Below are 25,636 nucleotides of genomic sequence, written 5' to 3' on the forward strand. Positions count from 1 at the left end.
AGCAATTTATCGTAGATCGCTGGAAGAACGTAAAGTACCTAGCGACTGGAAGAAAGCGCAGGTCGTTCCCATTTTCAAGAAGGGTCATAAATCAGATGCGAATAATTATAGGCCTATTTCGCTTACGTCAATCTGTTGTAGAATAATGGAACATGTTTTGTGTTCTCGTATTATGACGTTCTTAGATAATACAAATCTCCTTCATCATAACCAACATGGATTCCGCAAACAGAGATCATGTGAAACTCAGCTCGCCCTATTTGCCCAAGAAATTCACAGTGCCGTAGACACTGGCGAGCAGATTGATGCCGTATTCCTGGACTTCAGGAAGGCATTTGATACGGTTCCGCACTTACGTTTAGTGAAAAAAATACGAGCTTACGGAATATCGGACCAGGTTTGTGATTGGATTCAGGATTTTCTAGAAGAAAGAACACAACATGTCATTCTTAACGGTTCAAAATCTGCAGATGTAGAGGTAATTTCGGGAGTACCGCAGGGAAGCGTGATAGGACCTTTATTGTTTACAATATACATAAATGACTTAGTTGACAACATCGGTAGCTCCGTGAGGCTATTTGCAGATGACACGGTTGTCTACAAAAAAGTAGCAACATCAGAAGACTCGTACGTACTCCAGGAGGACCTGCAGAGGATTAATGCATGGTGCGACAGCTGGCAGCTTTCCCTAAACGTAGATAAATGTAATATAATGCGCATACATAGGGGCAGAAATCCATTCCAGTACGATTATGCCATAGGTGGTAAATCATTGGAAGCGGTAACGACCGTAAAATACTTAGGAGTTACTATCCGGAGCGATCTGAAGTGGAATGATCACATAAAACAAATAGTGGGAAAAGCAGGCGCCAGGTTGAGATTCATAGGAAGAATTCTAAGAAAATGTGACTCATCGACGAAAGAAGTAGCTTACAAAACGCTTGTTCGTCCGATTCTTGAGTATTGCTCATCAGTATGGGACCCTTACCAGGTTGGATTAATAGAAGAGATAGACATGATCCAGCGAAAAGCAGCGCGATTCGTCATGGGGACATTTAGTCAGCGCGAGAGCGTTACGGAGATGCCGAACAAGCTCCAGTGGCGGACACTTCAAGAAAGGCGTTACGCAATACGGAGAGGTTTATTATCGAAATTACGAGAGAGTACATTCCGGGAAGAGATGGGCAACATATTACTACCGCCCACATATATCTCGCGTAATGATCACAACGAAAAGATCCGAGAAATTAGAGCAAATACGGAGACTTACAAGCAGTCGTTCTTCCCACGCACAATTCGTGAATGGAACAGGGAAGGGGGGATCAGATAGTGGTACAATAAGTACCCTCCGCCACACACCGTAAGGTGGCTCGCGGAGTATAGATGTAGATGTAGATGTATTTGTTGTTGCCCTCAGGACGGTATACCATTTCACTTCGATATCATTATCCGTGGACACTTGAAGAATAGACTCTCTCGTTGCTGGATAGGAAAGGGATGCCGTGTTGCATGTCCAACGCGTTTACCCAACCTCTATCCTAGAGATTTACTCCCCTTGAGTTACATAAAGTGGTCCTGTTTATGAAGTCGCAGTAGAAAGTGAAGAGGGATATATTTGCAGGGTTCTAACTTCCTATCTCATTACACAACAGACAATAATAATATTTGAGACAGAGTTTCCTTCTATAATGAAATGAGACTGGGGTCGGCTTTTCGAGCAGTAACTATAGGCTTATTTTGTTGCTGTAAGGTTTTACATTTTACTATCAGTAAAAAGGTATACATTCATTTCACTGCATTAGTTCTTCATCTAAAGTACTCAATTTACTATTCTCTACCCTATGAAGAATTCTGACAATTAAGGTTTAGGGTACACCGGTGATCACACAAAGTCTTCGTGTGTGCCCAGAAAAAAAGCGTTAGACAATGTAAAATGGTTCCAGATGTTCGAAATTATGAGAAAAATAGCACTAAGCTATAGGGAAAGACTGGAAATACGCAATAGGTAGAAGAACCAAGAGGGAAGAATAAGAATGGGTGACTAAGTGTGAAGCGCTCGGATTAGAAATGGTGTGAAGCGAGGATGTAGTATTTCGCCACTACAGTTCAAAACGGACATCGAAAAAGCAGTGTGGGAGAGAAGAGGAAGTACCAAGAGTGGTATTAAAATTCAGGGTGAAAGGATGTCATGGACAAGATTCGCTGAAGACTTGGCTATACTGAATGAAAGTGAAGAAGTAGTACAGGACGTGTTGAATGGAATGAAAAGTCTGACAGGTACAGAGAGTAAACAGGAAAAAGGTGAAAGTAATGGGGACGAGCGGGAAAGAGATTAGCGATGAACTTATCAAAACTGGGGACCACGAATTAGACGAAGAGAAGAAAGTTTGCTAACTTGGAAGCAAAATAACACATGACGGACGAAGCAAGGACGTCATAAAAAGCGATTTAGCAAAGGCAAAGAGGCCCCTCCTAGTTATGAGAAGTTTGCACATATGAAACCTGCATTAATCTGAAGAAGTAGCTTCTGACGATGGACGTCTGCAGAATTGCGTTGTACGTTAGTGGACCATAGACTGTGGGGAAAACAGGAAAAGAAGTGAATCTAAGCGTCTGAGATGCAGCGCAATAGAAGAATTTTTAAAATTTGGTGGACTAATGAGATGTAGGATGGTGAGATTCTACGCAGAATCGAGAAGAAAGAAACACCGGGAAACACTGACAAGAAGAAGGAAGACAGCGCATGTGATAAGACATTGGGGAATGATTCCAGCGCTACTGGGGGAAGCTGTAGAGGTTAAGATCAATATGGAAAGACAGAGACATACACTTCCAACAAAAAATGGAGATGGGTGCAAGAGCTACTATGAGATGAACAGACTGGGACAAAAGAGGAAATCGTGGCGGGCTGAATCGAGCGAGTCGGAAAACAGATGACTCGAAAAAAGTATATATGTGGCTTGTATGGCTTCACACATCGATGAAGTACTTGGAGGTGTACGCCTGCCGTAAAGTTAAATAGGGGAGGTGGCTTGCACGCCCCACTATCCTTAACTTGGAGGAGGCAGAAGTTGCTGCAGTTAATATTGCTACCACTAACTCGAGATAGGGTCGCTGCGAACTCTGTAAATTGAAATTAAACGCCCACCTTTCAGCGGTGCTCGCTAAAGCTGTTCATGGCTGGGAAACGTGTCCCAGGCGATGCTAACACAGTATGTAACACAACTCCAAATTACCGTTGGAATGTTGTACTGATGTTTCATCATAGATGTCTAGAATCTGCGTTTGCTCCGCTTCTTGATAACCCAGGTCAAGTATCCTTTGTATTGATACGGCCGTAATGTTTTATCAGTGTTCAACAGGGTTGGTATCTGGAGGGTTTTGGAGCCATTCAGTCGAACACCAACGCGATGTTCGTCGAGCCGTTGCAGTCACCAAGCATCGTTCTACCGTACTTTCACATGACCGAGATGCCTTTCACAGAAGCAATAGGAATGCACTATAGCCTCGATACCATGAACTATGAGCCGTTGGGTTACAGCGCTGTACGGTTCACGCAAAATGCCTGCATTGGCATTCATTGAGAACCATAAAAGAAGAGCATGTGTATGGGTTACATAAGTATTCCAGAGTGAGCTACCTAGGTCGAAGAACGACCTAAACGCAGAACTTATAGAACTGTGTGTCTTCGTTACAAGAACTGTCCCACAAAACCAGCATAGATAATTTACACTTCTTGCAGCTTTCGTCACGCGGACCCAATTGCAAATAGTTAATTAAATAGGTATTATATTTGCAGTGAAGCATTAACTTACCCTTTCTGGGTTCCCACGGGTGTTGTGTTGCAAATACATTGTGCAGCACTCACCTGAAACAGAAAAATGGGTAAGTTCTTGTGCTACAAAACTGTCTTCCGGAATATTGCTTACAATTCTGCCAGCATTTCTGTGGCCGTTCGAGTGTCTGCGTTAGTGTGTGTGTGTGTGTGTGTGTGTGTGTGTGTGTGTGTGTGTGTGTAAGTGTGCGTGAATGTATAAGTGAGCGTTAATATATAAGTGAGCGTTAATGTGTACGTGTGCGTGAATGTGTACGTGTGCGTGAATGTGTACGTGTGCGTGAATGTGTACGTGTGCGTGAATGTGTATGTGCGTACATGCTCTTACGTTTGATCAGAAGGCGATTTTCGGTGCAATGTGTTACACAACTTAACACTCCCTCTACGAAGCTCTTGTGTGACTGCACCCGACTGTTTGCAGAGGCATGTTTTCGGGCGAATGCACTAACGAAATGATGATGGCGGTCGCAGCCAGTCCATTCAAAGAACAAGTAGTTCTGTCATTTCAGAGAAAGTAATGCAATATCCTTAGAATACTCACTCTGAATCATACTCCTATATCGTAGCTTCTTCCTTCAGTTGTTTATGCTGCCTGGTACGTAGACACTACCTTGGTACCTTAAGGAACGTCTACATGGCTCTTCAATATAGCGTTGATACGAAATGTGAACATTCTGCTTGTTTTCTAGTAAGTTCTAACACAATGACCTTTGCGTCTATACAAAAATATGGCTCTGAGCACTATGGGACTCAACTGCTGAGGTCATTAGTCCCCTAGAACTTAGAACTAGTTAAACCTAACTAACCTAAGGACATCACAAACATCCATGCCCGAGGCAGGACTCGAACCTGCGACCGTACCGGTCTTGCGGTTTCAGACTGCAGCGCCTTTAACCGCACGGCCATTTCGGCCGGCTTTTGCGTCTATACGTGAAGCTTTAGTTTATATATGTAGTTAACGACCACTTCATGCTGAAAATGAACGAAAATTATACAGAATGCGGTTATAGTTAGCTCTTCACAAGTAATTTTCGAACCAATACCTCAGTACCTGTTTCATTAACCCTAGTAATACCAACGTATTTCCCATGACGCGTATTGCCAGGGGAGGTGCTTTAAGACCACCAAAAGAAGGAATAAGGGAAAAAATACAAATTTCGTTAATTGTTTTTAAATTTTACTAACAATGTCGTTTTTAATAGGTAGTGATGTATAAGTAAGGTCCAGAAACTTAAACAGTATTGTAGCGCAATCTAGCATTACCAACGCATTTTCGAATGTGTACACAGACGAGGGATCGAGGGATACCTTATGATCACCACAAAAATGCAGTTTCATTAACTGTTATAGAGTTTTATTGACAACATACTATTTAAAAATATATAGTTCTGTGAGAAATCTTCATGTCTTGAAAATATGAATATGACATTTGTAGCGTAAAGTCACATTTGCTACTATGAAACGTCCCCTTTCAACAATTATACATGACTGTGCTTAAACTGACACACAATATTTTGTTAGCGCAACGCAATCTGACTTTCAAAATTCCCTACAAAAGAATGGCCCTGACTAACATTAAACTATACCTTTCACAAATCACTTACCTCACAAAAATCTTCGCTGCTCAAGCTACTGCAATACAGCGAGCGCCACTACTGCCAGCTAAATAAAAGATTCAAACTACTGAAGGCACTAACTACTGATAGGGATAGTTAGCAAATGAAAGATATTAATAGAGAACAAACAATGTATTTACCTTGATATCATCATGTATAAATATAGCAGTTCATGACAAATTACAAATCTCCGCCATCTCTCTCCCCACATCCACCACTGCTGGCGGCTCACCTCCAACTGCGCAACGCTACGCGCTGTTCACAGCCAGCTGCCTAACACTACAATGGCGAGTATTACAACAATGCAAAGCAGCCACAGACTGCACACAGCACAGCCAGTGATTTTCATACAGAGGTGGCGTTACCATAAAAAAACCTAAACAGCCTACTTACATAGAGAAAACATAAACAGCCTACTTACATAGAGAAAACATAAACAGCCTACTTACATAGAGAAAACATAAACAGCCTACTTACATAGCATAAACAGCCTACTTACAACTAAGCCTTAAATTTTTCGGTTATGTTTTACTGAAATATTTAAACAATTACGGAACATGCTGGAAGAGATCATCAATAACAATGAATATCTTTTTCAAAGTTATAAAGTAGGAATTACATTACTGGATTACAATATTTTCAAAAGGTGGGCGTAAAGTGGCTCAGCCCTCTTGGTATTATGAGAGCTGGTAATTTTATACGTGCTATGAAAATGTTCATTATCAGTCTTCCTTGTCTGTTAAAGTGCTCAGAACGAAATTCTGAGTACATTAATGTGCAGAAGCCACACAATCGCAGATCACGACAATTTGCCGGCAGAATCTGAAGTGTCTCTTCAGGTAAAGAAACCAGTGTAAGCCGCAAAACCTGAAAGTGATCAGGTTTCTCAGCAAAGAGTCGTCCATATCTACATATCAAACCGAAAAGTGGAGCAACTCAAGCAAAACAAATTCATTCTCCATAAATATGGTGTCAGTCCAATGTTCTGTCCAATTTGGAAAATCAAAAAAACTGCTGCACTCTATAAATTACTGCCTTTTTTTAAGAGTACATGATGTTTGCAACCTGGCATGTGAATGTGGCGAAAATAATGAGAGACAGACATTCCGCATCATCTACAAGCGCGGTGCTGAATATATATGGCTCAGCAATTTCAGAAGCTTAGAAAAGCAACGATAGCCTACGTTAGCCTTACAAAGGCGAAAGGTGTCATCTGGCTTTACGTTATGCTCATGCTTCACCTTACTGACGTTCTATAAGAAATGAGTCGAAAGAAAATCGGATTTGTAATAGTAAATTTAACACTGTAGCAAACACCTTGGCAGCGTCTGTAGCCAGTCGCTAGCAGCCAAACTTTCACGCGTAACCAAAATTGAAAATTTGATTTCGAAGGAATGTATGTTGCTGAGGTCGATCTCTCTTCATTTTCAACCTCGTAACTGTGATTCAAGAAAACAGGCTGCATTGTCTTCACTGCCAATTCCCCCTATTTACTCGAGCAAATTCCGCCTCATGTGACCAATAATAAAGTGTACCGCAACAGTGTGCATAAGAGACATACGTCAGTTTTGGCAGCCCCTGACAATGAAGATTGTTAATAGTAGATTTAATTAAACCAACCCCACCTTCGTGGATGAGGATGCCGACATGATAGCTCAGTGTCTTCGGTCAGAGGATTAGCTGCCCTCTGTAATAAAAAGAACTGAGTGAACGGGTCAACGATGAAATTGAATGGGTGTCCTGGGACGTCGCCCTCGAATAGATGCAACGAGAAATGACGAACAAAATGAGAAAAAAGGGCTGTAAACGCAGGCGTGTGCGGTGGCGCTTGTATCACAGGTTAAGCTGAAAGATGAAATTTTCACTGCCAGTACACTTCCAGCAAAGGGGCGAGAGCTGGTGTCGTTAAGTTCCTGATCACCAATCTTTGCGCCAATGTCCTAGATTAAAGTGCAATCCTCTTCGCTATGTCTCATGAAGTGGGAGCATGTGACGCTGTGGATGGAAATCCGTCCGTGGGGGCGGGGGGTTAAGCTTTGCGACCCCCTTGCTGGTATTCGAGAGCGTTAGGCTATGTCCCGGCGCCGAGTTTCATCCTCTCCCTTCTGTCATCATCATGCAACAGAAGATTACACTACACCCGCATCCATTATACTCGCCTACACTTTTCAATTACACATACGGCACAGGTATCACATATCCGCAAGGAAAGGGGCCATTGTGCGAGGAGGCTCAATACACCCCATGGAACATCCCAGCTAACAGTGCCATACGATGTATACATTTCATTCAGACATGACACGTTTCGAACACACAGAAAATTTTATGCACTTCACAACATATCGTTTCGCTTCACATTTCTGAACTTCTGACGGCTGGTCTGTAAAAATGTTTGATATTCATAGTAGGCGAGATTCTTGTAAGAGGTGACCCCTGAAGCAATAAATGATAAACTGTCTTCTTAGTACGGTTACGTTTTGTTCTCCCTTCATACATCATCAGGCGCGATTCTCAGAACTGATTAATAAGTTTCTTTTCTGTGACAGTGAAGTTAGAAGTAATAAATATTGCCATCAAATAACGCTCTCCGTCTTCTTTGTTCTTTGAAACGGAAACTTTCAAGGTCCTGCACCTTTATAATAGTGTAATTATAGAGACGACGCAGTAGCAAATGACGCGAAGAAGCTGCAAAGAACAAACACGACAGCAGAGTGAAGTAACCTTTAATGGAAACAAGAAGGTCGGGCTTACTGAAAACTCCCTTCTGACTAGTGGAAAAAGACAAATGATTTTACGGCGAATGGACGAAGTGAACTAAAGATCGAATTACTGACACAAAGGCGTCACTGTATCGTGTTCCGCCGGGAAAAGACGCACAAAATGATCTTCTGGCACTCTTTTAAGGAACCATCGTAGAATTCATCGAAAAGGATGCAGAGATATCTCGTAAAATGCAATTAAGAGGACTGTAGTTCGATTTGAATCCTGCCCTTTCCGCAAAAAAAGACCAAGTCAGGCTCGATGTGGGAATGATTCTAAACTCAGTTGAAAATGAACAAGAGAATTGTTCAGGCTCAGACGGATCATCGAGTGATAAGAAAGAATCGTGTGGCATTGCACCCCGAAGGCTTGTCCAGTCCCCTAATCGCCAATGGTTTTCTTAGTCTAGGCTCAATGGTCCATTTCCTCCTTGTGTCTTAACGTGTATCTTTGGATGACTGGAGAGAGAGAGAGAGAGAGAGAGAGAGAGAGAGAGAGTTTGGCAGCATATTTGTATTGTTTAAAGATGAGAGAAGGGAGAGGGTGAAACCTGCTTCTGGATCACAGCCTACTGCTCTTGAATAGAGCCAAGATGGTTGCCGAATTTTACGTTCTGATGGACGGATCACCGCCAAAAATGGCGCACTTTCTCACTTCCTGAAACACTGGGGTCATGTTTGGAATTCAAAGTGATTTTAAGCTTGACACAGTACAACAAAACTTGTACTCCATATTATATTATTACAACTTTGTTTTCGCTCATTTTAAGTACGTACCAAGTTAGTCGTAAGTCCTAGATGACCATACTGCTGAGGTCATCGGTCCCTAAGCTTACACACTACTTAATCTAACTTAAACTAATTTACGTTGAAGACAACAGACACACGCATGCCCGTGGGAGGACTCGAACCTCCGACGGGAGCAGCCACAGGATTATTAGTATAGACAGATATATATGAAATAAATGGTAAGTGACATTAAAGTCTTAGATCTGTACTGAAGCACTTAACGGCAGACCCCAATTAAGAGGAATTAAGGGACGTTACATTCTAAAGACTTTTTCCTGGTTAGTCATCGACGGAAAATTACGTTGACTGAGAAAAGTCGCTGCAACAAAAAATAATTGAAGTCGAGTAATGAAATTTCGGGAATAGAATCGTCTAGGTAACATCTTTAAATGATAAACATTGTAAGATCACCTGTTAATGTAAGCACGAGATAAGGCATGAAAAATGTGAAATGTTGGTACATTAATAACAGTGGCAACCACCAGAATGTTGAACGCAAGAATGCAAACGTGCATGCATTATGTTGTACAGGTGCCGGATGTAAATTTGTGCGATGGAGTTTCATGTCGGCCCCGCGGGATTAGCCGAGCGGTCTTAGGCGCTGCAATCATGGACTGTGCGGCTGGTCCCGGCGGAGGTTCGATTCCTCCCTCGGGCATGGGTGTGTGTGTTTGTCCTTAGGATAATTTAGATTAAGTAGTGTGTAAGCTTAGGGACTGATGAGCTTAGGAGTTAAGTCCCATAAGATTTCGCTCACTTTTTTTGAGTTTCATGTCGGTTGCACTTGGTCGGTCAGTACAGGGACGGTTTGTGCTGGTTGTTGATGACGCTGGAGGTGTCGTGCGATGATATCCCATATGTGCTCGATTGGAGACAGATCTGGTGATTTGAGGAGGGAAAGTTAACATGTCAACGCTCTGTAGAGTATGTTGCGTTACAACAGCGGTATGTCGGTGAGCGTTATCGTCTTGGAAAAGATCCCTTGAATGCTGTTCAAAAATGGTTCAAATGGCTCTGAGCACTATGCGACTTAACATCTGAGGTCATCAGTCGCCTAGAACTTAGAACTAGCGGTCACTAGGCTCCAGACTGCAGCGCCTAGAACCGCACGGCCACTCCGGCCGGCTGAAATGCTGTTCATGAATGGCAGCACAACAGGTTGAATCACCATACTGACACACAAACATGCAGTCAGGCTGCGTGGGATAACGTGAGTGCTTCTGCCGTTATACAAAATATCATCCCAGACGATTACTCCTGCCGTATGTCCAGTGTGTCTAGGTTGTAGACAGCTTCGTTGCAGGCCCTGAAGTGGCTTCCTTCTAACCAACTGAAGGCCATCACTTGCACAGAAGCAGAGCCAGCTGGAAACACAGCAGACCTCCAACGAGCTCTCGCTTGACACCAGTGAAGTCGCAAACGGCGGTGGTTTGTAGTCAATAGTCTGGCTCGAAGCTGTCATTGAAGTAATCGGTTTCTAACAGTTCGTTATGTCAGTGTGGTGCCAACTGCTGCTGCCGATGCAGTACGATGTGCCAGAGCCGTACGACAAACACAATGGTCTTCCATCTCGAAGGTGCCACGTGGCATGGCTGCCACCAAGTCTTCTAATGAACCACATGGGATACGGTTTTGGTTTCAAGATATCCAGCAATGTATGAAAGTATGACATCATCATCTGAGAGATGCGTATGACGCCCGAAGATGGCATAGTGGAATGGTGAAGCTGGTGGTCAAAATAAAATGACATCGCAATTACATGGCTGTTGGCGAATTTCATTGGTAATTATTAGACCAGCTTGTATCCCATGTCCGTGATGGATCAACAGAGACTGAACGTTCGTTTGTGTCGCACAACTCCTTCTTGATGTTGCGCTTTTTTTTTTCGGCAGTGTATTTCAGCGTCGCAGGCGGGATGATGATTCTGTAGCGAAACCTACAGTGGACGCAATCCTGCTGACGAGCTACGTAAGCACAGGTCGCGCCGGCACTCGAGACGAAAGCGGGGCCTCTTCTGGTAATAAGGCGCGCCGCCTCCCTCTCTCCCACGTTATCAGCTCGGGGCGATGCAAAGCGGTCGAGCGCCGATCTCGCAGCTCCATATTTCTCCGCCCTGCTGCGGCGGGAGCCGTATTTTAAGCGCCGGGCAGGTAGCAGCGCCGGCAACGGGCGCATAGAAAGCTAATGAGAGCCTCCCCCGCCTCTCTCCGCCCCCACTTAGATCGGAGAGCTTCTGGGAGCAGGTGGCTGGCGCGCTTACCCCTTCTCCGCCGCTCCATATTTGGTCCATTCATCGATTCCAACGCACCAGCTAGTGGGTAGAACAAGACTCCAATTTTATTAAACCCTAACTGAAATTAATAGTGTAGTGACTCCGTTTTGCAAAAAGGCCCAGACATTTAATTCTGCTGCGGGATTACACGAGATGCTTCGCAAATTTTTGCCAAGAGCCATGTAGATACTTCATCTAAATTTCATTTTGACAATCTCAGGACAACGTTTATAGCCACAAGCTTCCTTCGTTCTGGCTTTTATGCTTGTCCATTCTCACACTTCGCCCTTCTTTCCTTTATGTTTTTGGGTCTGAGTCTAATTCTGCCGCGGCTGGTCCCGGCGGAGGTTCGAGTCCTCCCTCGGGCATGGGTGCGAACCGAGATAGTTCTCATATTTGCTATGAACACAGTTTCTAGGTGGCGCAGTTATTAACGTAATTGCCTCGTACGCAGAAGTTCCCCCGGTCGGGTCACAGCCCAACACATTTTCACTCGTCGCTGCCGATTCTGCATAAAGTCCCGATGCAATTGATAGCATAAGTTGCTTTCATTTCCTTCCCTCCACCTTCAATTTACATAATAGCAACAATAACGAGCAGTATTATTTAGCAACCTATAAGTTGTGGTATGAGGAATGCTAAGGAAGGTACTGAGGTTTCGACGAACATAAGCTCATCAATACAGGGTATTCGGAAATTCCCGTTTTGAACTTCCAGGACAAAGAGGGGAGTGGTTCATAACATTTTGAACATGAACCCATGTCCGGAAGTCTCAGCAAACTATGCTACAGCCTCATAGTTACCGGCGCCGTCGGCTTAAACGTATGTACATAGTGATTCCGTAATGATGCTACGAACTTTGTAGGATGATGGAGAAGGATAAATGTGTCAAGTTGAGGTAAAGATGCTTCTTCGGAAAGCAACAGGAGACAACCCTTCTGATAACTCTGACAGTTGTTGCTAAATTGTAGGGTAGGGAAATTTCAGAGGTGGTAGTATGGACCAAAACAAGAAAAAAGTCGAGTAAACATGGGCTCTAAACTGCATACCTGAAGGGCTATTACCTCTTCTTCAATACAGATGTGCATGACAGTACCTAAGATGAATAAGTGCTCATGGCTCCTCAGGCATGCACTTTAGAGCCCATTTTTACTTGACATTTTTTCTTTTCTTGTCCATGCTACTACCTCTGAAAGTTGCCTACCCTACAATCTCAGCAACAACAGTACCAGTATTCCACTGAAAAGGTATCAAAACGGTTTTTGCCTGTAGCTTTCGAACCGTTCGTTTCCAGTATAAGGAAGCTTATTTCAAGTTCTATAGCACAGTGGACTCGCATTCGGGAGAACGACGGTTGAAAGCCGTCTCCGGCCATCCTGGTAACACACTGCCACCTTGCGCCTCCACAGTCGTCTTCCAAGTTCTCCATGCTCGTTAAGGTTAGATTCCCGCTGGAGGCCGAAACTAAATGTGGCTCCACACTAAAGATTGCGGATTCCTTGGCCGTCGGGGAGAATCAGTTACACGAATGCGACGGTGTCAGTGCTTTCGGCCATGTCGTTCGACCTCCAGCAGGAATCTAAAATTAACGAGCATGGAGGATATGGGCTGGTGTACGAATTGGAGGCGCTAGGTGAGAATGTGGTTCAGCCTAGGAGCGTGTCCAGGTACTCTGCGCATTTGCGATACACACGCTTGTCCGGATGGCGCCGCGGTTAACGCAACTGCTTAGCACGCAGGAGGTCTGGAGTTTGCGTCCCGGCCCGGCACACATTTTCACTCGTCGCAGCTGATTCCACATAACGTCCCGATGCTGCTGATATCATTAGTTCCTTTCCTTTCTGCCCCACACCCTTCAATTTACGCAGTATGTATAATAGCTGCGGATCCCGCGTGATGTTCTTTCGGACATGTCCGAAAGAATAGACACCACGTATCCATGTAATATTTTTCTTACACAGTTTAGACTTCGTGCCGCGCTTAAGATTTGACGTAGGGTCACTCCCCAATGTCGTCTTAATTTTGCGTTACTCGAAAGGAATTTATTTTAGATGTTAATAATTAGTTCATTCGTGCTCCAATAGCTTCCATTTCTGTCAGACCATTTCCTATCAATTGTACTCAATATTTAAATCTACCTTCTGAACATTCCCACCTTCTAATATCATCACTTCAAGTGCTCTCGTCATGTTCGTAATACATTGTGTCTTCTAGACAGAGATCGGTAAGGTACGTCGCAGACTGTAAACGCTGTAGACTGTGTACCTTGAGCTCAAAATGTATTTATATTTCAATGTAGACCCTTTTACGCATTTTACCCAACAATTGTCTGCTTAGTAGTTTCCATCCGTGAAAACGATTCTCCAAGATCTGCAAAATACTGTCCCACTGTGGGCTCTTCACACAGCTCAAATCCTTTCTTCGTCACACCTTTCTTTAGTCGCGTAGATTAATGCAACTGCTGCCGTATCACTCGCTGATTAGCCGTTGTTGTGGACAGGTGTGTTGCCCTAATGAAATGTGTTTCCTTTTCCCACTCGAGCCTCTTCTTATTCATTTTTACCCTCAGTTGGTCTACGTGACGTACATAACATTCGACCATTATTTATTGAGTCTTTTCCATGTAATAAATAAGAATAACCCGGTTTACATTCTGGGAAACAGTTACTATCATGTCAGCCAAATGATACTCGCGCCAATCTTTTCGCAATTTATGGTGGAATAACAGTTAATGCTCTATTGATATGGAGATCGTGACTCTGTGTCGAAGTTCACTTCGACATGACAATGATTGACTAACGAAAATTTGGCAGTACAGCGAGGCAATATCAAGCCAGCCTAAGTTGTAATTTATACTACTTAAACGCATAGGTGGAGCTTGTAACAGTGGTGAGGTATTTGCAACGATTGTTTTGACGGTCACAGTACTGGGAGAAAGATATGCTCCATTTTGTTTCTTTTTCTTAATAAACGGAAACAGCATCAATAAACATCCTGAAACCGAAGTTGAAAGCAGCGTTAAAGCTGGAGCACATTGTAGCCTGTTGGGCGTACAACGGTCAAATGTACACGAACGACCTGGTGCAAGGTGAATGTCGATGTAAGTATCGTTAACAATCTACCTCTGCTTATCAGATTCCTGTTCTACGTACTCGTGTTTCAGCTGCACAAATTTCACCTCTCACACAGAACAAATAAATTCTCCTCCATTTTGGATGAAATCATTCAGGGTGTTAGGCAGCGTCAGTACACAACGCTAAAACACGCCAATCACCAACGTTTCGACCGTATCTGCAGCCGTCATCTTCAGAGTGATTAGACTGCTGCAGTCTAGTCTAGTTTGAAGATGACCGCTACAAACCCGGTCGAAAAGTCGGTTGCATAGTTGTATTGGTGTTTCATAACGAAGTAGTCTAACATCCAAAGTGAATTTATTTACCGATGATTCTAGGCGCTTCAGTCTGCAACCGCGCGACCGCTACGGTCGCAGGTTCGAATCCTGCCTCGGGCATGGACGTGTGTGATGTCCTTACGTTAGTTAGGTTTAAGTAGTTCTAAGTTCTGGGGGACTGATGACCTGAGGTGTTAAGTTCCATAGCGCTCAGAGCCGTTTGAACCATTTTTTTAAAAATTTTATTTAATTTAATGCTGGCCGTAAAACTTACGAACTTATCTCTTCCATTCTCTTGAACGCTTCGACTGTATCTGTGCAGCCTGTCGATGAGTCCTGGTCCGGGAGCCTGTCCTTATTGTGTATTTCAAGAAATGACTCGCTCTGCTGTGATTCAGGATTAACTTGGGAACAGTGACACAGACGTGCTGAAAGTATACGTGGTGATCTCATACGTGAGAAGAACATCAGTGACCTGATTTTCACATTTTTATTTCATTTTATTTTCATTTCACCGAAACCAGTTCACGGCTTTGATCGATTTCCACCTTAATCTAGCAGCCAACCGTAAGTGGCGTAGCGCCCTAGGCCTTAGACACAGTAGAATCGTGAAAGTTAAAGCGCTTTGGTGTTTGTATAGAGCTCTTTGCGAAACCTGACTTCTAAGTTATTTGTTCAGCTTTTGATCGAATTGCGAACATTTTCAGTTTAGTTGAATGAATACATAAGTTATTAACCCTTTACAAAAAGCAATTTTTTACCGCTTGCTGTGATGATATATTGAAACATTTAAGAATAGTAACTAAACGTGCAAAAAATCCTTCATGCCTTCGTATTTTGGACAAGTGAGATAAATGAGGAAGCAGCTGAGCTAGATAATCAGCTGAGAACAAAATTTTCTGCTGTTTGTCGCTTGGTGTGCTACTGGCTTCTGTTTGGTGTCCACTGTCAGGGATACGATGGTTGATGCGCAGTTATGTTTTCGTCCAGTGCGCTGGTCGGGTTCTATCGTTTGCAGTCTTGAACCTCGCGACCGCTACGGTCGCAGGTTCGAATCCTACCTCGGGCATGGATGTGTGTGATGTCTTTAGGTTAGTTAGGTTTAAGTAGTTCTAAGTTCTAGGGGACTGATGACCTGAGATGTTAAGTCCCATAGTGCTCAGAGCCATTAACTTTTGCGACAAATCTGAATACACTCCTGGAAATGGAAAAAAGAACACATTGACACCGGTGTGTCAGACCCACCATACTTGCTCCGGACACTGCGAGAGGGCTGTACAAACAATGATCACACGCACGGCACAGCGGACACACCAGGATACGCGGTGTTGGCCGTCGAATGGCGCTAGCTGCGCAGCATTTGTGCACCGCCGCCGTCAGTGCCAGCCAGTTTGCCGTGGCATACGGAGCTCCATCGCAGTCTTTAACACTGGTAGCATGCCGCGACAGCGTGGACGTGAACCGTATGTGCAGTTGACGGACTTTGAGCGAGGGCGTATAGTGGGCATGCGGGAGGCCGGGTGGACGTACCGCCGAATTGCTCAACACGTGGGGCGTGAGGTCTCCACAGTACATCGATGTTGTCGCCAGTGGTCGGCGGAAGGTGCACGTGCCCGTCGACCTGGGACCGGACCGCAGCGACGCACGGATGCACGCCAAGACCGTAGGATCCTACGCAGTGCCGTAGGGGACCGCACCGCCACTTCCCAGCAAATTAGGGACACTGTTGCTCCTGGGGTATCGGCGAGGACCATTCGCAACCGTCTCCATGAAGCTGGGCTACGGCCCGCACACCGTTAGGCCGTCTTCCGCTCATGCCCCAACATCGTGCAGCCCGCCTCCAGTGGTGTCGCGACAGGCGTGAATGGAGGGACGAATGGAGACGTGTCGTCTTCAGCGATGAGAGTCGCTTCTGCCTTGGTGCCAATGATGGTCGTATGCGTGTTTGGCGCCGTGCAGGTGAGCGCCACAATCAGGACTGCATACGACCGAGGCACACAGGGCGAACACCCGGCATCATGGTGTGGGGAGCGATCTCCTACACTGGCCGTACACCACTGGTGATCGTCGAGGGGACACTGAATAGTGCACGGTACATCCAAACCGTCATCGAACCCATCGTTCTACCATTCCTAGACCGGCAGGGAACTTGCTGTTCCAACAGGACAATGGACGTCCGCATGTATCCCGTGCCACCCAACGGGCTCTAGAAGGTGTAAGTCAACTACCCTGGCCAGCAAGATTTCCGGATCTGTCCCCCAATGGGCATGTTTGGGACTGGATGAAGCGTCGTCTCACGCGGTCTGCACGTCCAGCACGAACGCTGGTCCAACTGAGGCCCCAGGAGGAAATGGCATGGCAAGCCGTTCCACAGGACTACATCCAGCATCTCTACGATCGTCTCCATGGGAGAATAGCAGCCTGCATTGCTGCGAAAGGTGGATATACACTGTACTAGTGCCGACATTGTGCATGCTCTGTTGCCTGTGTCTATGTGCCTGTGGTTCTGTCAGTGTGATCATGTGATGTATCTGACCCCAGGAATGTGTCAATAAAGTTTCCCCTTCCTGGGACAATGAATTCACGGTGTTCTTATTTCAATTTCCAGGAGTGTATTTCGATATGTCCACGAATAGGCACAAAGCAACATGGACGTTAATCTCCGGACAGTATATAGCGCGCAACCGACTCCGATTGGGCTACAAAGGGGGTTGTGGGGTTTTCCAGAGGGGAGAGTGGGGTGGGCTGGGTTTAGGGTAGCCCGGACGCTGTGCTTTTGGTCTCACCGCCGGGCGTACGAGTTGGCCAAATGCATCCCGCGCTGGTCTGACCGCCATGGGCTGCTAATGCCACCCGACGTTGATGCATTATCTGGGTCGGCCCCCTAATCCGCCTGTCAGACAGGTGCGCCGCATGCGGGGAGAGCTTCCGCCGTTTTTTTCCGAGAAAGCAGAAAATCCGGCACACAATCTGTCCTTTTGTTATTTTGAAAAACGGGTTTAAAATAGTGTATTCACAGATACAGCAGAGCGTGTTACCCGTTAGAGCTGAAATCTGCCGGTAAGCAAACTCTTCTTCGTTTTGCACAGTCTACTTTTCGCAAAGTATATCATAAACCGGAGACGAAGGGAGGAATATTGGGGTTTCACGTATTGTCGGCGACAAGGTCACCAAAAGCTGTCATATAATGTCATATGCCACACGTTTCTCTTCACGGGACATCTGCAACTGTTATTCTTTGTCAAGGGTAAAATCCCCTCCCGCAGTACTATCCGGTTTCAGAACATATGTTCCATTCTCAAGAGCACATTACAATGTGAGTCAACAAACGATGCATAACTAAGGTTAAAATATGCATCCCTGATACATGACATCTCTTGCATGTGATATACCAGGAATGCTCTATTTTAACATATCTTAAATTATTTTAAGCTTAGTTGTTAATCCATCGGGACTCGCATTTATTTATGCACCTGAAGGTACGACATATGTCCTGAAACTGGTTAGTGCTCCCGTTTTTAGAAGGAAATTATTTTACAGCTGGAGTGTTTTTTTTATCCTTGACAGTCTCATAATCGATTATCAGTTATCAAAGAAAGGTCGGTTTCCACTACTAGTAAGAAACTCTTTGACCCTAATCTAAACGACAGTTTGCAGTGCAATTTCCAGCAGAGTGACGTTCTTGACGGTCTTTGGTATTGCTGACGTCTTCCGTACGAGTCAACCCTTCTCGAAGGACACTGTGAAGGTGCATCCCGTTAAACGTGATATAAGCCCTTCGAAGCCCTTCGAGTGTAGTGGGACCGCAGTTTTTACTCTGATGCACAAGCTGGAAACACTAGTACCGTTCAAACCCATTCGACCAAATTTAAACATGATCGAGAGCAGTCGAGTGTTTTCATACTTTTTCAGGCTTTCTATTTCGCGTTCTCCTGTGCCGTGACGAGCAGGGTATGCGATGGAGATGTCCATAAAAGAAATAGTAAAATATCCCTCCAGCACTCCCAAGTTCAGGAAAGCATCGGTACCACCCGTTTGACTTTTTTGAGTACTTTTAAAATGTACCTGTACAGATACAACACTTAACCAGTCCCTAGGCCCTTGCAGGTAGTACCACTCAGCTGAAGGGTGAGAAGAGGAGGCTTGCCTTCACACTTCTGGGAATCGTGTCAAGGTTTGCCGCTGTACACGTGGAGCTCGGAGTGCTCAACAAAAGTGCACATCTGGCACTGAGAGTGTTGACGAAATGGGGATTTTTAGTCGGACTCTTTGCCGTTTTATTTACGCACGTGTTAGTATAGCCCCCACCCCCCGCACCCCCGCTCACGTGATCACGCCACACGAAAGCGCGAAGCAGGAGGGCTGAAAAAAATGGTAGACACGCTTTGCTGCACTGGATCACGTTGAAATTGCATCGAATGGGTTTAAATGGTCCCTAGTGGTTCCACCCTGCATACCAGAGTAAAAATTGTGGTCGCACTATACGCCAAAGAGTTCGTTCAGTGGGGTTGCAGCCCCACAATATCCTCAGAAAAGGACTGAATCGTCCGGGGGATGTCAGCAGTGGCAAAGATTTTCAAGAACATCATTCTGTTGTAGATGGTACTGCATACTTTCGTTTCATCCGCGAGATGCGTGTAAATGAACTCGCCAAGAGAATTGGTGGTTTTCTGAATGCGTGATGTCTGTTCTTTCGGATGTGTCGGGAAGTACAAACACCTGCGCGTTCATATAACTGATATACGTACCTGGGGATGGATCAACATTCTTCAGTGCGGATGCGCAAATACGCCCGGAGTACCGCTGGAATCTCAGAGTAGGAAACGGGAATATGATGGACAGGGACTGCGGACAGGTGATGGAAATGTGGATCGGCCATGAGGCGTGCCGACATAGTCCGCTCAGTGGCGGTAATGCTGTGTCCCGGATGGCTTAGTGCTTATCGCACCTGCCTGGTAATCAGGACATCACGGGTTCGAATTCATATCTGGTACACATTTTCACTTGTCGCCGCTGATTCTACGGAATGTTCCACTGCAGCTGACAGCAGTGATCCCATTCAATTTGCATATAACTGGTGGTTTAACTGACGCTCTTTATGCCACCTTTGAGGTCTTTTCTCGTCGATTCTGAGCGGCGGTGTGTAATACATATTTTGCACGGCCAGAAATAAGAAAACCGTATGATTTTAACGCTAGGTGCGGCAGTTCTGACTTCCGCCGCAGAAGTGTCAAGAGAAAGGGTGGGATTTGGTAAGGGGAGGTGTGTCGACCTTCCCATGGTACCACACTTCCGCGATGGCGTTGAGGAGAACTGTGGTGAAATTTGGAGCCAGTGAGACGCCATTAACCCACCTTACAGCTCACATGAATTTCTGATCTCGGAAGCTTGCTTTCGCACCTGTCGACACCTTGCTGTATGAAGTGTCTCCCAGCCCGAGGGCGACGTCATGTAGCGCCACGTTTTCGCATAGTAGGATGGTTGCAGGTACCTTTGAGCCAAATTTCACAGTTCTGCTTAGCAGTGTGGGGAAAACAATGGGGGTTCCGAAGAGCTAACTATTTCCTTTCTGCATTGTATTAATTACAGCCACACTTGCCAGAAGGTAATAAAACTGTTTAAGCCTATCTTCGACGTTCTTCAATCTATACACTGAACATGCAGTAAAGGGAACCAAGGGGAGATTTTGGAAGATATTTAACGTTCAGGGAGTAGGAACACAAATTTTGAGATTTTCCGATAACATTTTAACTCTGTCAGAGGCGTGAAAAAGATTTGGACGATCAGGAGAATGGGGCAGATAGTACCTTGAAAAGAAGCAGTAATATAAACATAAGCGAAAATAAAACGAGGGTAATGGAGTGTAGTCGAATTAATCATTAGTATTGCAAACATTAGTTAGGAAATGAGACAGTAAAAGCAGTAGGCCTGTTCTTGCAGCAAGATAATGGCAGTAACAGGAGATACTGTATAAAATATACTCTGGTAATAGCACTAAAGGTCCCCTGAAAGGGAGAAGTATGTTAAAATCGAATAAAGCATTTAACGCTTTTTAAGTCTCTTCTGAAAGTCTTTCTTTGTGGTGCAGCCATGTATGACGATGAAACGAGGACGCCAAAGAGTACAGATAAAAGAGAATAGAAGCTTCTAAAATGTTTGAGACTGGATATGTTGAACTAAATCAATTCGGGTAGGAAAGAATTTATCTTACTGTGTGTGTAAAAATGGGATTTGTTTTGATAGGGCACTTCATGAGGCAGCAAGGAATAGTAAATCTGATTGAAAAGAGTCTACTGGGGCACACTTGTATGTGGCACCCGAATGCGATAATTGTACCATTGTAAACCAAACAAACTATGATATTATAAACGATGTATGTCTCTGAAAGGCTTTATAAAGCGGATCGCTGTTTGTGGACGACTGCAGAGCCAAAGATACTGCTTCTGGTTTGAGACTGTAGTGCTGGCACACAGTTGTAGGTATCTGTCTGTGAGCGAAAGACGATGGGGTAGCCAGTTTATGTGGTGTACTCTGTGAAGCCACCAAGTGTTAGATTAATGTAGGTATGACAATGTTGTTGAACATGGAAGCAGAATTCTTCTCGCAAACAAGGTAAATATGCTAAATAATTATGATTCTTGTTCTGCCAGGGCGTTAGTATATATGAGTTGGCTTTTAATATGTAATTGTTGAGTAACTCCAGAATATACGTAAACTGATTGGATAAAAAGGCTTGTTAGATATTTCACTTTTGTAATGTTTCTATGAGCTATATGTAATTTCGTGATTCGCATTTATGCTGGTTTAGTGAGGTTGGATAATATCTACTGTTTAAATCTCATTGCTTGTGAATTACTTGTGAGTAATGTAACTTCAATTGTCAAATGTTTCTCAAAAGACAAACTTAACTTGCAATATAATTTTGGTAATAAACTCAGTGTTAGTAATCGACCATAGTTAGTAGACTACCGTCCCCCGGTCCAGGTCATATTTTTTTTTAAAAAAAAGTTGGATTTTTCATAAATGTTTTCACTTATCAAGCAAAACCATTTCGTGTCCATTTCACAGTATTACAGCCAGCATTGCACACCGCTGAGCCTGTAGCTAGCAAATTTATATTTTTTGTGAGAGACCAGAATATATTGCGTTCCACCGTTGCTGCTTTAGAGGGAAGACAATTTAATTTATTGTTAGGTGCACAATGACCAAAGTTATCGGTCTAGAACAGGGCCAAAGGATTCAATGGCTAAGGGACTGAATGTATTTTGCAGTAAGTGTATTTCTTTATTGGTACTGGGGGTTGCATTGCCCAATCAATGAGTACAAAGTTTTGGGTAACAACAACACAGAGTAAGCACACCTCTTGCACTTAACAACACGCCACACAATAATTATAGTTTAAAATTAATAATGGAGGGAAGTGTGCATGTGTGCGGCGCAGGGAAAACGGCGAGGGGGAATTTAAATTATGGGAAAGGATTAATATTTATATTTATTTATTTATTTATCATGATGAGATTAGGGTCTTCCGACGTACTTTTATGTCAACCACGATTTTACACATCAGTTTTTGTACTATTTTACTTAAGAAATAACACTAATTTTAATATGATAAATAGTAACGAAATGGTATAAGAATTTAAAATGATTTAACTTTATATAAAGACAACTGAATAACAGAAATAAGTAACAATTACTGCACTTGCTGCTTACAGTAATAAAAATAATAATACTGATAGCACAAATGCAATATGTATTTTTAGGTGTTCGAAAGTGATTATCTGAGAGAGCGCGTTCTGAGGGAGGGAAATTTAGATAGACTGCATCATCTAAGAGCTCTGGGAAGTGCGGAAGATCTGGTTGGAAAGAAGAATAATAGCGTTATGTGAAGTAGAATATTTATACACATCTGAAAATAATTGCACACGAGAGACCAACATTGAGAATCGAGTGAAACCACACTGTGAACTAATAACTACAGCAATAACTGTTGTGACTGGTCTAGAAAGTAGATTACATGTATTCACAGCTGCGATTACCGGCAATCATCAGCCGTATAATGGGATGACGACAGTGACAGAGCTGGAGTCAAAGCCGGATTCTCGGGTTACTAGCAGAGGTTGCCGTAGCGTTAGGCTACCCGAGTACGTTCCACAGCCATACCTAAACTTCCATATGCATCGTATTTCTGAACAACACAAGCCACGCAATATCGTATCCTAGTTTCTACAAAAGGTGACTGACGACTCACTCAAATGAAAGGCGGCCTTATAACAAATTGTATCTCAAGATTCAATCCTCTAGTAGTACATAAAAAAGCAACTGAAAAGTAGTTGCTGAGAAAAGAAAAATGGTAAAAACTGAAGAACGAAAACCATCGTAACAGTTCCCGAGTCGCTTGCTGCCTTTTCATGCAAAAAGCAGGTAGCTGGAGGCTAATATTCGCTGATGGGTGGCAGTGAAAAATTTCCCAGGGATCAATGGCTCTGTATTCAGAACAAAGGAAGAATAAGAATAATGCTGGGCAATATTTCTTAGGCAAGGGTGGGAGGGAGAAGGGAGACGTATTCCCCCGGCCGGTACTTCATACTGCCTCTTGTGAGGTCAGCGCCAGATTAGCCCAAGGATTTCGCTCCTTCATTTCTTTTCTTTCCTTTTTCAAGTGCTCCTCCTTCCAGCAGACTTTCTCCGCCCACCTCTGAAGGGCTGTAAAGGGTTGGAGGGGAAGTGGTGGCGGAAGCAGTGGTGGGGATGGGGGGCGGGGTGGTGGTGATGGGGGATGGGGTAGATATGAGAGCTGTTGGAAGAAGCGGAGGGTGGTGGTGGCAGGCTGTCCCAATCGGGCCTAAGACGGGCGGTCACTCCTTTTGTGTGGCGACATATGGGCATGCACGGTGGCTCGCCATTGTGCGCGCTCACACTTGCTGAGATATTGCACCGCTCGGGGTCCGAGTCGAGCGCTGACGCTGACAAGTCGCGGCCTACGCTGTGGGCAGAAAGGGCGGCGAATAACGGGGCCCGGCCTGCCCGGGGGTCGGCGGATTGAAAAGCTCTGCTCTCCGAGAGAGGGGGGAGTGGGAAGAGGGGAAGGCGAGAGAGGGGGAGAGAGAGAGAGAGAGAGAGAGAGAGAGAGAGAGAGAGAGGACGACGGAAGCGCGGGTAGTCCTGGTGCGCCGCGGATTCATTTGCGGTTTCCGGGGACGCGCAATAAATTCGGCGCGCTTTCATCCGCACTTGCGCTCGGCCTTTTTTAAATTGCGCGCCTTTGGCGTCTGCTAATCTTCGCGGCATCCGCCGGGCCGGCGTCGCGCCCTCGCCGCAGAATCGATCACGCGCGCCTACGGAGAAGAGGCAGCGCCCCGCATGACGTTTAATCTCGGAGGCGCGTCGTGGCGCTACGGTGACGGCGCGAAGAGGCCGCGGGCCGACAGGTGCAGTGGCCCGCGCCAGGGGCACAAGGTCGCGATGGAGGCGGCGGGGGCGGACAGCTGCCACTGGCGGCAATTAGGCGCGGTCCGCTGCTGGCCACTGCAACTGCAGCACCGACACAGATTCAATCGTGTATTCTCTTTCTTTATACACTGATGCGCCAAGTACGGTGTAGGCATGCGTTCTCAAATACAGAAATACACTACTGGACATCAGAATTGCTACACCACTTTGGATGTCGAACAGCGACGAGAATGGCGGTCTGGTTTTGGGCATCAACTTGTCTTCTGGCGAAAGCGATAGGTTATTGTTAACTGGGGATTCCCATGATAATGGTGGCATACAGGAAGCTGAAAACTGACACCGGAAAGCTAGAAGTCATGAATGTAATGTTCTGCAGACTGCAGTGCCCACATTTGGCGATTATAGAACCGTTACCACTTTTTTTTCCGTCTGGTATACAGGGTGAGTTTGACAAGACATAATATCCACTTTTTTCGTAAGGGGCGCAGTATATTGTGGTGACAGACGTCATGGGATAGCGATAAGCACATATACAGGTGGCGGTAGTATCGCGTGTACAAGTACACTATTGGCCATAAATTGCTACACCACGAAGGAGGCGTACTACAGACGCGAAATTTAAACGACAGGAAGAAGATGCTGAGATATGCAAATGATCAGCTTTTCAGAGAATTCACACAAGGTTGGCGCCGACGACAACACCTACAACGTGCTGACATGAGGAAAGTTTCCAACCGATTTCTCATACACAAACAGCAGTTGACCGGCATTGCCTGGTGAAACGTTGTTGTGATGCCTCGCGTAAGGAGGAGAAATGCGTACTATCACGTCCGCCTTTCATAAAGGTCGGCTTGTAGCCTATCGCGATTGCGGTTTATCGTATCGCGACATTGCTCCTCGCGTTGGTATAGATCCAATGACTTTTAGCAGAATATGGAATCGGTGGTTTCAGGAGGGTAATACGGAACGCCATGCTGGATCCCAACGGTCTCGTATCTCTAGCAGTCGATATGACAGGCATCTTATCCTCATGGGTGTAACGGATCGTGCAGCCACGTCTCGATCCCTGAGTCAACAGATGGGGACGTTTGCAAGACAACAACCGTCTGCACGAACAGTTCGACGACGTTTGTAGCAGCATGGCTCGGAGACTATGGCTGCGGTTACGCTTGACGCTGCATCACAGACAGGAGTGGCTGCGATGGTGTACTCAACGACGAACCCGGATGCACGAATGGCAAAACGTCATTTTTTCGGACGAACCAAGGTTCTGTTTACAGCATCATGGTGGTCGCATCCGTGTTTGGCGACATCGCGGTGAACGCACATTGGAAGCGTGTATTCGTCATCGCCATACTGGCGTATCACCCGGCATGATGGTATGGTGTGCCATTGGTTACACGTTTCGGTCACCTCTTGTTCGCATTGACGGCACTTTGAACGGTGGACGTTACATTTCAGATGTGGCACGACCTGTGGCTCTACCCTTCATTCGATCCCTGCGAAACCCTACATTTCAGC

The sequence above is a fragment of the Schistocerca americana genome, chromosome 5 (assembly GCF_021461395.2).
Source record: "Schistocerca americana isolate TAMUIC-IGC-003095 chromosome 5, iqSchAmer2.1, whole genome shotgun sequence".
Taxonomy (NCBI): Eukaryota; Metazoa; Arthropoda; class Insecta; order Orthoptera; family Acrididae; genus Schistocerca; species Schistocerca americana.